The 13,838-nt window shown below is 37.7% G+C and overlaps 1 protein-coding gene across 5 annotated transcripts in view; it reads right to left on the reverse strand.

Annotated features, from left to right (window-relative positions):
* Positions 1–13,838, reverse strand: part of thrb (thyroid hormone receptor beta) — a 97,391-nt gene that overhangs the window by 64,904 nt on the left and 18,649 nt on the right. The window contains exon 2 of one of the 5 annotated variants that reach the window (XM_067508959.1): positions 7,794–7,860. The exons of the other annotated variants lie outside the window; for them this stretch is intronic. The gene's annotated coding sequence lies outside the window, so the exon portion shown is untranslated. The remainder of the gene's footprint in view (positions 1–7,793; positions 7,861–13,838) is intronic. 5 annotated transcript variants of the gene reach the window in all.

Genomic DNA, 13,838 nt, shown 5'->3' on the forward strand with positions numbered 1-13,838 from the left:
GAACCTCGAGCCCAGCTGCCGCTAGATAGCACCTTTGGGATTAGCTGCACTGTTACACATTTGGAAGCACTTTTTTTGCGGACTCTCTATAGCTTTTGTGACTAAACAGCCTTTTCATTTCTTAGGTGCGTTTACTTCAAACTGTTGTGCCGCTTACATGTCCTATTAAAACAGCCTTTGACTTACTAAGAAGTCAGAAAAATGCACTCTTAACTTCTAACATTATCCAAATTATGTTAAAGAACAGGCATGGTAAGATCAATAAAGCTTTAAAAAAATATATGCTATCTAATGCTAAAAAGAAGGATCAACCACCATGAAAACCCACACATTGAGCAAATTTCCATCCAACTTTGCTAAGCAGACAAATTAGAGAGGAACTCTGACCAGTGAAACCTTGACCATAATCCAGAGCTTCCAGGTTGGAACCACAAACACACACACACACACACAGCATAAACACAGAGTCGGATGTTTCTGTTCATCCACCTACTTACTCGACAAGTTTTTAAGCACAAAATGACTTAGGGCCTGAACCAACAGGGTTACAATTTCAGCAGTGAGGACTACTGTTGTCTAATTAGCTTTAGTATGCAGTCAAGCTTTTTTGCACTGCCACTGCTGCCTGTGTACCTTGCATTCCACCCAGTTTAACCCATATTTTGGAGAAGTATTCTGAACATACAGAAAAATATTCAATATTCAGTAGTAAGTGGACTTTTGAACATCTTGTAAGTGATCAAAAGAGGTCTTGCTAAGAGAGGTTAAAAGGAATTACAATAGTAAACACAGGAAGACATTAAAGCACAAATAATTGTTTCAATTTCTGTTCGGGATACAATGTTTGGCAACTGAAAAAGAAAAAGAGACAGGAACAAACAAAGGAATTTACACGCTGTCTTTAGACTGTGGGAGGAAACTGGAGTACCCAGAGGAAACTCCCACATGCACAGGGAGAACATCCATAATATTATATTAAGGATTGATGTTTTAAATTTGATTTGATTAGATGTTTGATAGAAAAACACAAAAATTTGCTATAAATGTAGGTGCTATAAACAAGAAAGAATAAGCTTGCCATGTTGCTAGTCGGTAAGGTTGAAAAAAAAGTTAATTTTTAAACAGACATGGCAGACATTTTTTTTTACATCAGACAAATGGATATCCCAGAAGAATAATTCACACTGAATCTAAACACTACATGTACTATTACACAACTATACATTTTGACTGAATTACAATTCCATATAGGTGTGTGATTTTTTTTATGCAAAGTACAGTAATCTGATGCCATAATTGCCTCTATGAGCTGTGTCTCATTGCTGCAACACGGGGTATTAACATAAAGTAAAAACAACTCATTTCTGTAAACTGGAAAAAAATCCGAAATAAAACAAAAAACCCAAATGAAACAAAACCAGCTTTTGGAAGCTAAAAAACAGACTTGAATAATTTAAAAAAGAGGGAAAATAACCAACAATATTTTTACATTCTTATATGCAAGATGGCTGGGCTAGTGTTTTGTGAAGTTCTGTCTGTTTCCTATTTTTGCTGAAAACTGCAAGTCCAAAAACTCTGTGTAGCCTGTAACCTTTAGATGTTGGTACACTTTTTGAGCAAAGTCAAAATGTGGGTCTATTTCCAATTTAATTGTGAAATCGTTACAAGACACCTTGTTGCACACCACAGGGGAAAGCTTAAAGTATATGAAAAAAGACCCTAGCCTACAAAGATCTGAGGAGTGGATGAGTAAATAGCTCAGAAATCTATACATTGAATCTGGTAACTGTCTGGTTGTTATGTCTGTCAGATTGCAGCAAGCTTTCACAGAATAAAAACACTTCATTTCAAAACTACACATATCAATTAGCCAAACTGTTTGACTGTGCTGAAAATGCAGGTGCAGCTCAGATCATTAGTCTGTTATAAAGTAAACACGTTTCGTTAACCATACTGGGTTGACCTAAAGAAACGTGAAATTTAGTGTTAGATAAAACTTTATCTAAAAAAAGGCACCAACTCAAAATATTCTTAATATCTCTAATGGCACCAGAATTTAACTAAGCAAATAGTTAAGAGCCTTCCACTGGATCATTACTGCAGTGATCAATATATCTCAGCTGGCAACAAATTATTCAACCTTTACTGATGCAATGAGTAGCTGACTACCTGAATATACATCACCAGCCATGTCGGAAGATCAGACACCACCTTCTGCTGCTTTACTTTTCCTCCAAAACTGCAGCAAGGTAGACCTCACCGCCATGTGATTGATCAGGCTCTAAGGACACTGCAGACCTTTGAGGCAGCCACAACACCACTTTTCACTAAATCAGCCAGGAAAACTAAGAAAAAAGCTGGCAAGTCCATGTACAATAAGTTACAACCTAAGGAAGAGCTTGTAGAGTAGAATAAGCAAAATACATGAAATATTTGCAAGAAGAAATGTTGGAGACAACTTCCAGTAACATCTCCATGGACCCAGGAAGTGAATTGTTACCCTGTAAGGACCTGGTAGATATTGTAAAAACCAAGCACTGTGATAGCCTTATCCATCCAAATATACTAGAAAAAGGAATCATTGTCCCTGAGGCAGAAACAACCTCCAGTCTCTCCACCAGTTCAGAGGTTAGAAAGGGAGGTCACCATTTGCTTCCTCTCCATGCTGCACCTCAGTCACCTTGGAGCTGACAATCATGGCTACCAGAAACACAATATTCCAAAAAATGAAGTAGTGTTTGGGTAAAAGGAAGTACCCAGGCTGCACCCGTTTGAGAGAAACAGGAAGATGAGGCCACTTTGGTGCAGGAAGGTAGAGCAGTTGTCCATCGATCCCACAATTGTTGGTTCTGTCCCAACAACATGTCGAAGTGTCCTTGAGAAAGACACTTAACCCCAACTTAGTTGCCCCCCCATCAGTGTGTGTTTGATTGTGAGTGCAAATGGGTGAATAAGAAGTTTTGTAAACCTCTTTGAATACCAATAGGTATAAAAGTGCACACCATTTACCAAGGAAGAAAGTGTCTCTCTTAAATTAGATCAAATTTCCAAGGTAAAACATCATACAAAGTGACAGACCGCATTACACGAGCTCACTCAGGCAACATACTAACGCTTTCCTATTTTGAAAGCTTGTTTTTACTTAACATTGTGGTTCTATTCATTTAATAAAGACGCAGAACGAGCAGGATGAGGCTCCAGCTTAGTACCAATGAACTCTTTTATCTACTACAACTATTTACTGAGCCTTTTGAAGTCAGAACTATGAAGGATGACAAAGACTATGTCATTGAAATATATTTGCCTCCAGGACCTTCAGTAGAGGGGAAAGAACTTGTATTATTCAAAGAGGAAACTGTATAAGCAAATGATCAGCAATTTATCCTGAAGCCTTCCAAACTTTTTTCTGCAGTAGAGGGATTTTACCAATGTCTGAAAGAAGAGTGGGTTTTCTACTTTCTCATTTTAACTGTAATGGATTTGGGTAGATAATTTCCTAATATATTTCACCTTTGGTTTGTGTTCTTTTTTCTTTAGGTAGTGGAGGGAAGTAAGAGAAGGCTGACTTCAGGCAGACAAGCTGATTGACATGTGCACAGAAGGGCTGAGGTTCATCTCACACTCAGTCATTAAAATCTTCGTACTGTCAATCTGTCAGTCATCTGCCACATCTGGTACAATCAACCTACTGTACAGTAATGAGCCTCATGACCTCTGAGCACTTCAGAGGGATTTTCAATGGTTATGTTGAAAGCGCCTGCAGCCAGGCTCTTTGGGATGTCACTGGTGCAGATTCGCCTGTGAGGTTTTCACCAGATTTTACTGATACTATGACATCTGAGGTTCTTAATGAGGTCAACTCTGTCAGTGACTCTACAAGCCTCAGTGGATCGTGCCTCATCAAGCTCCACTGCTCCTGCCAGCATCTAGGAGTCAAAGAAAAGAGCAGCACACAAGACTTTGGGAGGAGTTATGCTACTATGAAATCCTTCCTTACGTCAGATGTGCATTTAGGTGTAACAGACCTGAGTAGAAAATACGAATACGTTCCCACATTTATATTCATTCTTATACCAATATCTTTTTTATCACTTCCAAAAAAGGTTTTTGTCCAAACTTTGACCAGACAGTGGCTCTCTGCACTTTCTGTGCTCCATTCAGTCATTGCTTTACGCAGTAACTTAACATGGACCTGCAGCCATCTCTTATCTCTCTCTACTTTCTCTCTATTCTCTTCATCCCATCTCCCCACTTTCCCCTTTTTTTCTCTTGTTTTGTCCTATTGCCCTGGTTTCTCTCCCTTCTGAAGAGCTGAAGAAAAAGGTATTCAGGGCAGCATGGTGGTGGAGTGGAGTTGCCCACAATCCAAAGACATACAGGTAGCTTCAATGGTGACTCTTAATTGGCAATAGATTTGAATATGATTGGTTATCAGCTCTGTGATAGTTTGGCGACTTATCCAGGGTTTCCCCCGTCTGTAAATAAACTGAATAAAACTGGCTTCAATTCACAGTTGTCTCTGCTTTGTAAATAATGATGCAGCTTTGTTAAACACCTATTTTCTCAGAAAATAAAGTACTTTCTTGTACATTTAAGGTTACATAGGCTTGTAACTGGGCATGTACCCTCTAAAAGAACAAATTTGTACCCTTGACATGGGGTACTTTATAGAGAAATCACAATTTTGACCGTTAATTTAATGGTACAAAAATGTATCCTTTAAAAAGAGAACAACATTTGCTGTTACAGCAGAACCTGTAATTCATCCATTCATTTATATGTATATTTATTTGTTAAGTTTTACTATGATTAAATTAACATAGTGTCAATCTGAAATATTCTTATCAACAGAGTATCCTCAGAATAATAAGAATAAAATTAAAAAAAATATCTTACTATCTGCTTGTTGTATCAAAATCCTCACAGGCAACCCTATGATTTCCATTTCCATCCATGTCGACTGACAGTCATTAAGTGTACAACTGGCACCATGGGCATGACTAAGTCCCATAGTGAATGTTCTCCTGGTGTCAGCAGAGTTCAATTTCAACACTCCTGTAACCTGATGACACTTAGAAATGTTACACTTTGTTACCAAGCACATTTCTCACCTTGCTACTTGTTTGTTTGTCTTTTATTTAGTGACTAATTATATTGTTCAAATGTGTGGTTTATGATTACAATGTGACTATGTTCTCGTGTGTTTTTAGCTTACAGACAGAAAATTAGAATTATGATGAGGGTGGTAAGGCTTCACAATGGAAATGAAAGATTTTAAATGTCACTATATGCATTGTACACATGTGTGACTTTCCATTTTAAAAAGAACACCTGTCTGTTAAAACTGTGAATTGATTTAGGCAAATATTGAAAAACTATAAATTAGTAATTTAACAAGGGTTGAAGGCTAACAGTTAGGAGCTTCCAGACAGTATTCATCAGAAAAAGCTGAGGTGGTGAGGTGCTCTACATCATAGCCACCCTACAATTACCAAACTTCAAGACATATGATATACTTATCTAACAACATCGTTTCTAATGCAGGCAATACAGGTATGTATAACAGGTTAATACTATGTATTAACCCCAGTGAAAACGTCACTTTTTGGTAAGAGATTGCCATATGCTGAACTTGAAGAAAGGACAGGTGAGCTTTCTCTTGGGTTTCTGAAGCAATTAAGACATGAAAGCATACAGCAATTCAAGTCATTCTCCCTGGAGCAAGTCAAGCAGATCAGTTGTCATAGTCCTCAAAGAATTCCACAGAGGGGAGGAAAATACAATTTCCTAAACATGCCTTAAAATCAGTAATTAAGAAAGCTTGTTCATTATGTTAGCAATCAAGTTGTAAAGTATAGTTGTACACTACATTGTTTAGCCTCAGTGATGTTTCCTAAGTTTGACAGATTTATATCTGAGGGAAGTAATTAGCACTGCATCAATCGGCCGCTGGCACCTACATTTTAGGCGCAATGAAAATGTTTCTGCCTACATTGCTTTTATTGGACCCTCCTCGATTCTGCGATCACGAATTTGGCACAGAGAGAAGTTAACCCCGCAGGAAAATACTTCATACAGTAAAATTGCTGAAGTCATTGTTAAATATATGAATTTTTCAATTACCCTACAAGATGTTGGTAATGTGCTGATATAGCATGTCTGACTAGCAGATTCTACAGTGCCATGCAGGATGGGACTTTTAGCTGCTTCAGAATGACATCAAGACAATTTAGAAAACATGGTGTTAGGTATTATATGCTGGCACTGCATTTGTTACTGATTTGGCCAAAATCATTTTTTTCTCATATAAATAGCAATTGCTGGTTTGGTGTCTTACAGTTACTGCAGCTGCAATTATGTTCCCTATAAAAATGTATTTGAAACCATAGTTTAGTGGTTTATAAACCACTAAGAGATGGGGGTCATTGTTTTTACTTATGCCTCATGCTACATAATAACTAAAAGTGTAATCTCAATAAAACTATTTGTGCTATTAGTTCAAAAACACTGTCTTATATAGTCTTACAAGAAGGGCAGATCTAGCTTCATAATAAACAAACAGCAACAAGCTCTATAAAACCAATGAAAAAAAAAACGGAGGGAGGAGGTCTTGTTAGGCACAGTCTCAAAGGAGAAACAGATATAAAAACAAAGTGGTGCAACAAGACCAGGCAAAACAGTGTCAGCTATTTCAGTGCATAATAATTTCAGATAGCAGACTGAGTCAGCAAAAGAAGGGAGAGCGGATGAAGAGCAAGACAAATGCTTTGCAAGAGGAAGACAATCAGGAAGGATAATAGATGGTTGGCGTAAAGGGGAGAGAAAGGAGAAAGTGGACTAACTACTGACAATGCTAAACAATGTTCAGAGTCCAAATGGTCCTTTGAAATAGGGGGTAATGAAACCTCGTGTGCTTTCTGGCAGAGGGATAGCACAGGGGCCACGCAGCTCTGAGCACCAAAGCCAAAGCCTTACATAACAGGCCACAGTGCTGAGCGCTCCCATTCCAGCACCCCTTAAAGGTGAAGGCACACTAGTTACAATCCATTAGGACTGACAGAGGAGTACCAACAAAAGGCTTTAAGCTTAGCTTCCTGTCTACACAAGATTAAATGTTAATCTTCCCAGAATTTAATGAAGCATTGAAATAACTAGTTGGAATATATGGGATCAAAAACTAGTCTAATCTTGATAAATGAAACAATGATGTAATTTCTTAGTTGTATGACTTTTTTAAGCTGTTGAGAAACACAGCAAGAACGTTCTCAGCATGTGAACATGTAAAAATTGATTTTACATTGACAAACTTGTGAATGCACAAAGAGAACGTGTACAATCTCACAGCTATGCAGGAAAGTTTTGACTTTTTGGGAATTTGTGCAAAAGAAAGAAGGAAAAAGAATTGTGAAAAAGAATGCTCATTACGTCAAGAAATGTAGACTGTACTAAGCTTTTTAGCCTACTTTATCTTATCTATCTATGATGTTTTGATTGGTTGGGAATTGATGGTACAGTGCCAAAGAAAGATTAGATCATCAACAAAAGCATCAGCCGAGACGAACAGACCAACTCACTGACCGGCAGCATCACCATTAGGCCATGTTGCTTGTAGAGCAAATAACAGCCTTCTTTGGTGCAATATTAGTTGTGATAGAAACAACTTTCCAATGGTTATTTTGGATGTTCCTGCTGTGTTTCCTGCCTCGGTGTTTCCTTCAAGCTGCATAATTTACATCTATTTTTGGTGAATACCTACTTTCCAAGAAACCACAGAGAATAGGGGAGGAACTTACTTATATTCAGCGGGTGGGTGGACTTCAAAAGGTTCCTAACCAACTAGTCCAGAAGTCTGGGGTGTGTCTGTAATTGCAGAACATGGTTTAAAGCTGTATTTCAATCTCCTGTGGCTACTGTTTGTGGAGACATCTCTGACAGTACTTTACATCTCTCCCGTTAGCAACATGAACACTGGAACCAAACTGGGTTCTAGAAAGACTCTACAACCATGAAACTGTTATGGTGTTATGGTAATGGTTTGACATTAATTACAGATTGTGTTGCTTTGCTTGCCACTAATAATACCTATAGTCATTTACAATATGTTGGGCCAGGTATTCATGCAAATAACACCACCAATGCAACATCATTTTGTATCGACCCAAAACTTCATGATCAGCCAGCAACATTTTATGTTTTTCAAAATCAATCACAATTTATCTTTTGTATTACTTTTAGTTCTCATTACAAACAAGATATTTCCACCTTGTCACTCTCTCTCTCTACCTGGCCATTGAGCAGAAAATGTTAAATTCAATTAAGTTCAGTCTTTATATAGCACCAATTTACAACAGTTACAACATTTACAAAATCAAAATCAACAAATCTTCCTTGCTTTATTCAACAGTAGTGAGTAAAAACTTTATGGGAAGAAACCTCCAACAGAACCAGCCTCAAGGGAGGCAGCCATCTGCCTCAAGCGGTTGGGGTGTAAGTGGAAAGTGGAGAGAGAAAAGAAGAGTGACAAGATGCAACAAAGAAAACACTGGGTAGGTTGGTAGGGCCAGTTGTTAGGGAAAGTACCATCAGCTTCCCCCTCTCTGTATCTTTGCATGGTAAGAGAGGGTGACAGAAGGAGAAGCATAACTAAGAAAGAATGAAGGCACAGGCAATACTCTGCCTCCTAGATTCTAGATTTGGAAATTCTAGGAACCACAAGTAGGCCTGCCTTCTAAGATCGAAGTGGTCTTTTGAGATAATATGGCACTGTGAGGTCTTGAAGGTATGAAAGAGCTTGACTAACAAAAGCTTTGTATGTAAAGATGAGGGTTTTAGATTCTATTCTGCATTTTATGAGGAAACAGAGCAGAAAAAACAAGTGAAGGAGAAATATGACCTCTCTTGTTTATTGCAGCCAGTACTCTGTCTGCAGCCTTTTGGATTAACAAGTGGGTTTTTAAGAGGTGGGAGTTACTGGGACATCCGAATAGTCGGGAGGTACAGTAGTCTAGACTGGAAGTAACAAAAGCACAAACTAGTTTTCAGCATCGGACACAGAATGCTCTAAAAATAAAACCTGTATAAACCCTGTAACAATATTTACAATACAAACACCCAGTGTGCACTTTGAACAGACAAAGCTCAAATTTCACACATTATCCCACTGCTCCCAATACTTTATATATAGAAGCAGAAAAGGTACCTCTTAAAATGCAGCCTCATGTATTTTGTATCATGAAAATAAATGGCTATTTCAATAGAAGGATTTCTAAATATTGTGACAAATGATTACTTAAAGCTTACTCATTATGGTAACTCTATGGACACATTATTTTATCCACAGCTGCTTTATACTGTATGTTTCTCTTTCTAAATGCAGCAGGGTACATGCACTAGCGTGGAGTGGTATTACATGCGAGCATCTACTATGTTTACCTCAATTCAATCAGTTGCAAAATAAAGTTTAGGTAAGGAAACCACATACCTATACACTTGTGACTACATCACACTGTTTTCTTCATATTGGTGGATTTCTGTGTGTCCTGACCTTATTTCCAGGTTTCTTGCATTTTTTTTACCAGCGGTTTATGTTTTACTCTTGAAATGCCTCAGTGCAAATACTGCTGTAGGCTATTAATGTTGTCATGTTACAACACGAGTAGTGTGGAACTAAGACTGAAAAAGCATTGAATCGCACAGCGTCAACAGCTCCAACCAATCATTTATGTCTACTAACCAGTCAAAGTGTTATAAGCCTACTAGTGATCACCTAATATTGCATTTAAGCAGCAAAACAAAAACCTCCCTGTGGTAAATCACTCAACACAAGAGAAGAATAAAATCCAGAGAAAACCATACTTGGGATCTTGCTGAAACTAAAAATGTAGGAGATGGACATACAGTACTGCACAGAGTTGCTTTTTTTACTATATAAACTATGAATCCCTGTGTAGCAACTTCCCGTGCAGAAAAGTGTTAAGGTTAAAATAAGAACAGCACCATGTCACAGTACATAATGTTACACTGAAGATTTAAATAATTGTAGACAAATAATAATAATTGGAGACAAATATAGTAAGTCTGCTACAGTACAGAGCCAGAGCAATTTAACTATGTCAATAAAATAAGATACATTTGTTTGGTCAGTTTAAAACAGTTTGGAAGCTCCAAAGTTCAAAACTAAACTGTCAATGTTGTGTCCAGCTCAATTTAACCTTCTGAAGATAAACCAACAACATCTCAAATGCTGGCAATCTCATTTAAAATCTACAAAAAGAAAGCAGTTGGTGCTCCCCATAAGCATAGCCTCTCTACCTGCCCTTTCCCAGTCAGTCCATATACAAGGCCTTCCTACCCCATCTCACCCCATCACTCCACAGAGCGGCACAGCCATTGGCAGAAAAGTGAAGGCTTTAACAGCTCCTCTCCTGCTATCTCTATGAATAATTCAACCTCATCCAAGCCTGAGAGCATTTTTCAACTTCCCCTAAAGCATGAAAACACAGCACAGTGCCACACTCACTGCCAGGGTGTTCATAAGCTCCTCATACCATACATAAACCCACTCCCGATTATAACAAGATCGCATTAGGCCACACAACTAGACGTTCTGCTAAAGGCAAAGGTAGTGTGTAAAACTCCACGGGGTCCTGTGTTATCCCTTTTGTAGAAATTGTGCCCTGAATGAGGGAGGTTTGGATTTAGAAACTAATCTCAAATAAACATAGGTAATCATAGCTTAGGGTTTTGTTAATTTGCAGAGGGTTCAATGGTAAAGACAAACATAATCTTATTCAGTAATCACAACATGTACAGCAGAGCAGCATTTGTGGCTAACAGATAAGAAATCATTTTAAAAAATGTCAAATGTGCAAATTTTAACCATTTACAGTCAATAACCTTCTGACCTTTCGGAATTTGTGTTTTATTATCAGCCACTTTATTGTCCTCAGATTCACGATTAAAGTTTACAACTCTGCTGTTTTTATTTAACCAAATCAAGCAAACTTCAATTATGTTACTTTTTTTTAAACCCATACATCCATATAACACTGTGGCTAATTTTGCCTAAAACTGGCAACATTTTCATAAAAATCAGATGACAAATCAAAAAATTTACAAAATTACAAATCTGAAAATACAGTACACTGACTGCTGATTTTCATAAATAACAGATTTTGCAATATGAAGCTAGCAAGACATTACAAATTAAGGTGGAAAAAAGGCTACATTAGTAATATACAAACTAAACGCAAACACTGAGCAAGAACTTAGTATTACTATGTGCAGTCTGTCTTTAGCGCAGAGGATTCCCAAACAGGCATAAAGCTCATATTAAAGAAGCAATAAACGGATATCACAACTTACCTGTAGTGATGTCAGTGGTTGATTGTCATTGGCCAGTCACATAGAAGAAGAAAAATGAGAACATTAATTTGTTTGTGCCAGTGTCACATTGCTACTGAACCTAAACTGGGAATCACATTAAGAACTTTGGAGACTTGAGCTAATTCTAGTGTTCTGAGTGATGAAGTACTTTGAGACCTCCCTTGGCTGCTGTCTGTGTGCAGCTGCTTAAGAACATTTGTTAAAAGACAACCACACACTGAGTACTCTGTGATTATCTGTGTTACAGTGTTGCTGGTGATGACCTGCTCAAAGGAAGATTGTAAAGGGAAAGTGTGTCAGTACAACGAAAATCTGCCCAGTAACATCTACATAAACTCAGCACTCTAAATCACATGGGAAATAAATGGTATGCGATGGGAAGAACAGTCAATGTCAAAAGCTTTGTGCAGACTTTCTTGCACTGTAGATTTTGCCCATCACTCAGTCCTCTAATAAGCCACTAGGATACAACAGGGTATTGTTATCCCCAGCTTGTGCCTCTCATGTACACTATTACATACATTTGAGCCAACAGTGCTAACCAAAGTATGTGGTGACTGTTTCTGTTATCAATGTCATTTGACAACACTCACCATGAGTGTGAAGATATTTCCCAAGTTCTCTTCTAGGCCTCCAGATTCAAAAACAATCCAAGTCACTTAACTGAACAAAATGATTTTATTTCATTTCTTGGTTATGACAGTGATAATGGTTGATTATAATCGCAACAGGAAATTAAATCAACATGATTTTCTGCACCTAGTATCATCATCATATTATTTTTTTCTTTCAAAAAAATGTAAAAATACTGCCACACAGTTAGACAACATAATTTCCTGTTGTTACCTTTATTTTTCACAGAACAAATGGTTATATGCAATTAACTGATAATTACATTGTTTCCAGAGGCCTGGAAGAGTTAGATGTATATTGGAGAAGGTTTGTCAAAAAACTCTTAAGGATTTAGAAACAGCCACCTAGTACTGCTTTTTGGTGTATCCAGAGAGGTAGAACTGTGATTGGTATGAATCAAATATATGAAGCATCAGCTTGTAATGATTATCAAAGCGGCCAAAAACTAAAAGTTGATTCTAACAGAGCTTCAGAGGTTAACTACTAAGACAGGAGGACCTGCAACATATCATTAATCAGAGTCTTATGGCTGGGTGGCTAGAAGATTAACAACAAATGGCAACATGCATGGAGTTTGCCAAACTGTGTAACAAGTCTCTGGACTTGTGGCCTAAACAAGCCCAGACCTAAACCCCAGGGAGATTGAAAGATGGCAGATCTGCAACTGCCTTATCAACTGAGCCACAGCCGCCCCTGGGCCAGGAAGAATGTGATAAACTACCGAACCACACATGCATGAACGTCACTTCCTCTCTAGATGTTGAAACAACCTTAATCAAACATTTGTAAAGTGTCACTTGTGCCTGCTCCACCATGTGTCAGTGTAAAAAAAAAGTGGAATATGACTGTAGAGAATCAGTTATCACACACTACTGTCTATTTACAGCACCCTTACCACAGAATATTACACGTATCTGTAAATTTTTATCACTGTGATTTCAGTCAGCATTACTAAATGAAAAAAGATCAATGATTGACTTTAACCGCCTACATTGACACAGACATTACAAAGCAGGGTACTTCACAGTTCACAATTAAAAGATTTCTAATAGGAAATAATGGTTATTCAAATAAACTTTTACTATGAGGTTTTATGTGAATTTTATTTTAATCTTCATCATTCAACACCACAGGTTGTTCTAGAAAATTGTGTTTGCATGGTCTGAAGTGTGCATGGGGTGTACGCATTCTGTGTTTATACATGACAAGTTTATGTGCGGGACAAGGCATATGTGTGTTCTTTGTTTGCAGATGTCATATATAAACCTGGGCCCTGATGTGGACAGCTTGTAGAGAATTATCCAAGAGGACTTAAAACATGATTAAAAAATTATTATTATTTATAGTATAGTATTATCATATTTCCGAAATTTTAACTCAACTCAAAACACATATTTTTTTAAATCCGTGTTCACATATGCACCATAGCAACCTCACATACTGGACGATGTGTGTATTGTCAGAAATTAACACTAAAAGTATGTATGATGAAAACCTGCATATGACTGATGGGGAAGAATCAAATGATCTCTGCAGCAGCTTGGGATCACCACAACAATAGTGGAAAGTGTTGGAAGAAAAACTAACTGAGCTTGTCCACAACTACCCACATATACTATTTATGTCATAGTTGCTCTTTGATTTGCTATGATCTCAACATTAACCCTCTTCCAGTGTTGCCATGGCTTCTGTTTATGTTGCTGTGGAAAAGTGGAAGTTCACAAGGAATAAATTATGTTTCTGGTAAGGGATGACTAGGCCCATGAGGAAATATGTGAACAATTACATCAATGATACACGCAGTGTCTACATGTAAGCTT

Source organism: Channa argus, chromosome 1 (assembly GCF_033026475.1).
Source record: "Channa argus isolate prfri chromosome 1, Channa argus male v1.0, whole genome shotgun sequence".
Taxonomy (NCBI): domain Eukaryota; kingdom Metazoa; phylum Chordata; class Actinopteri; order Anabantiformes; family Channidae; genus Channa; species Channa argus.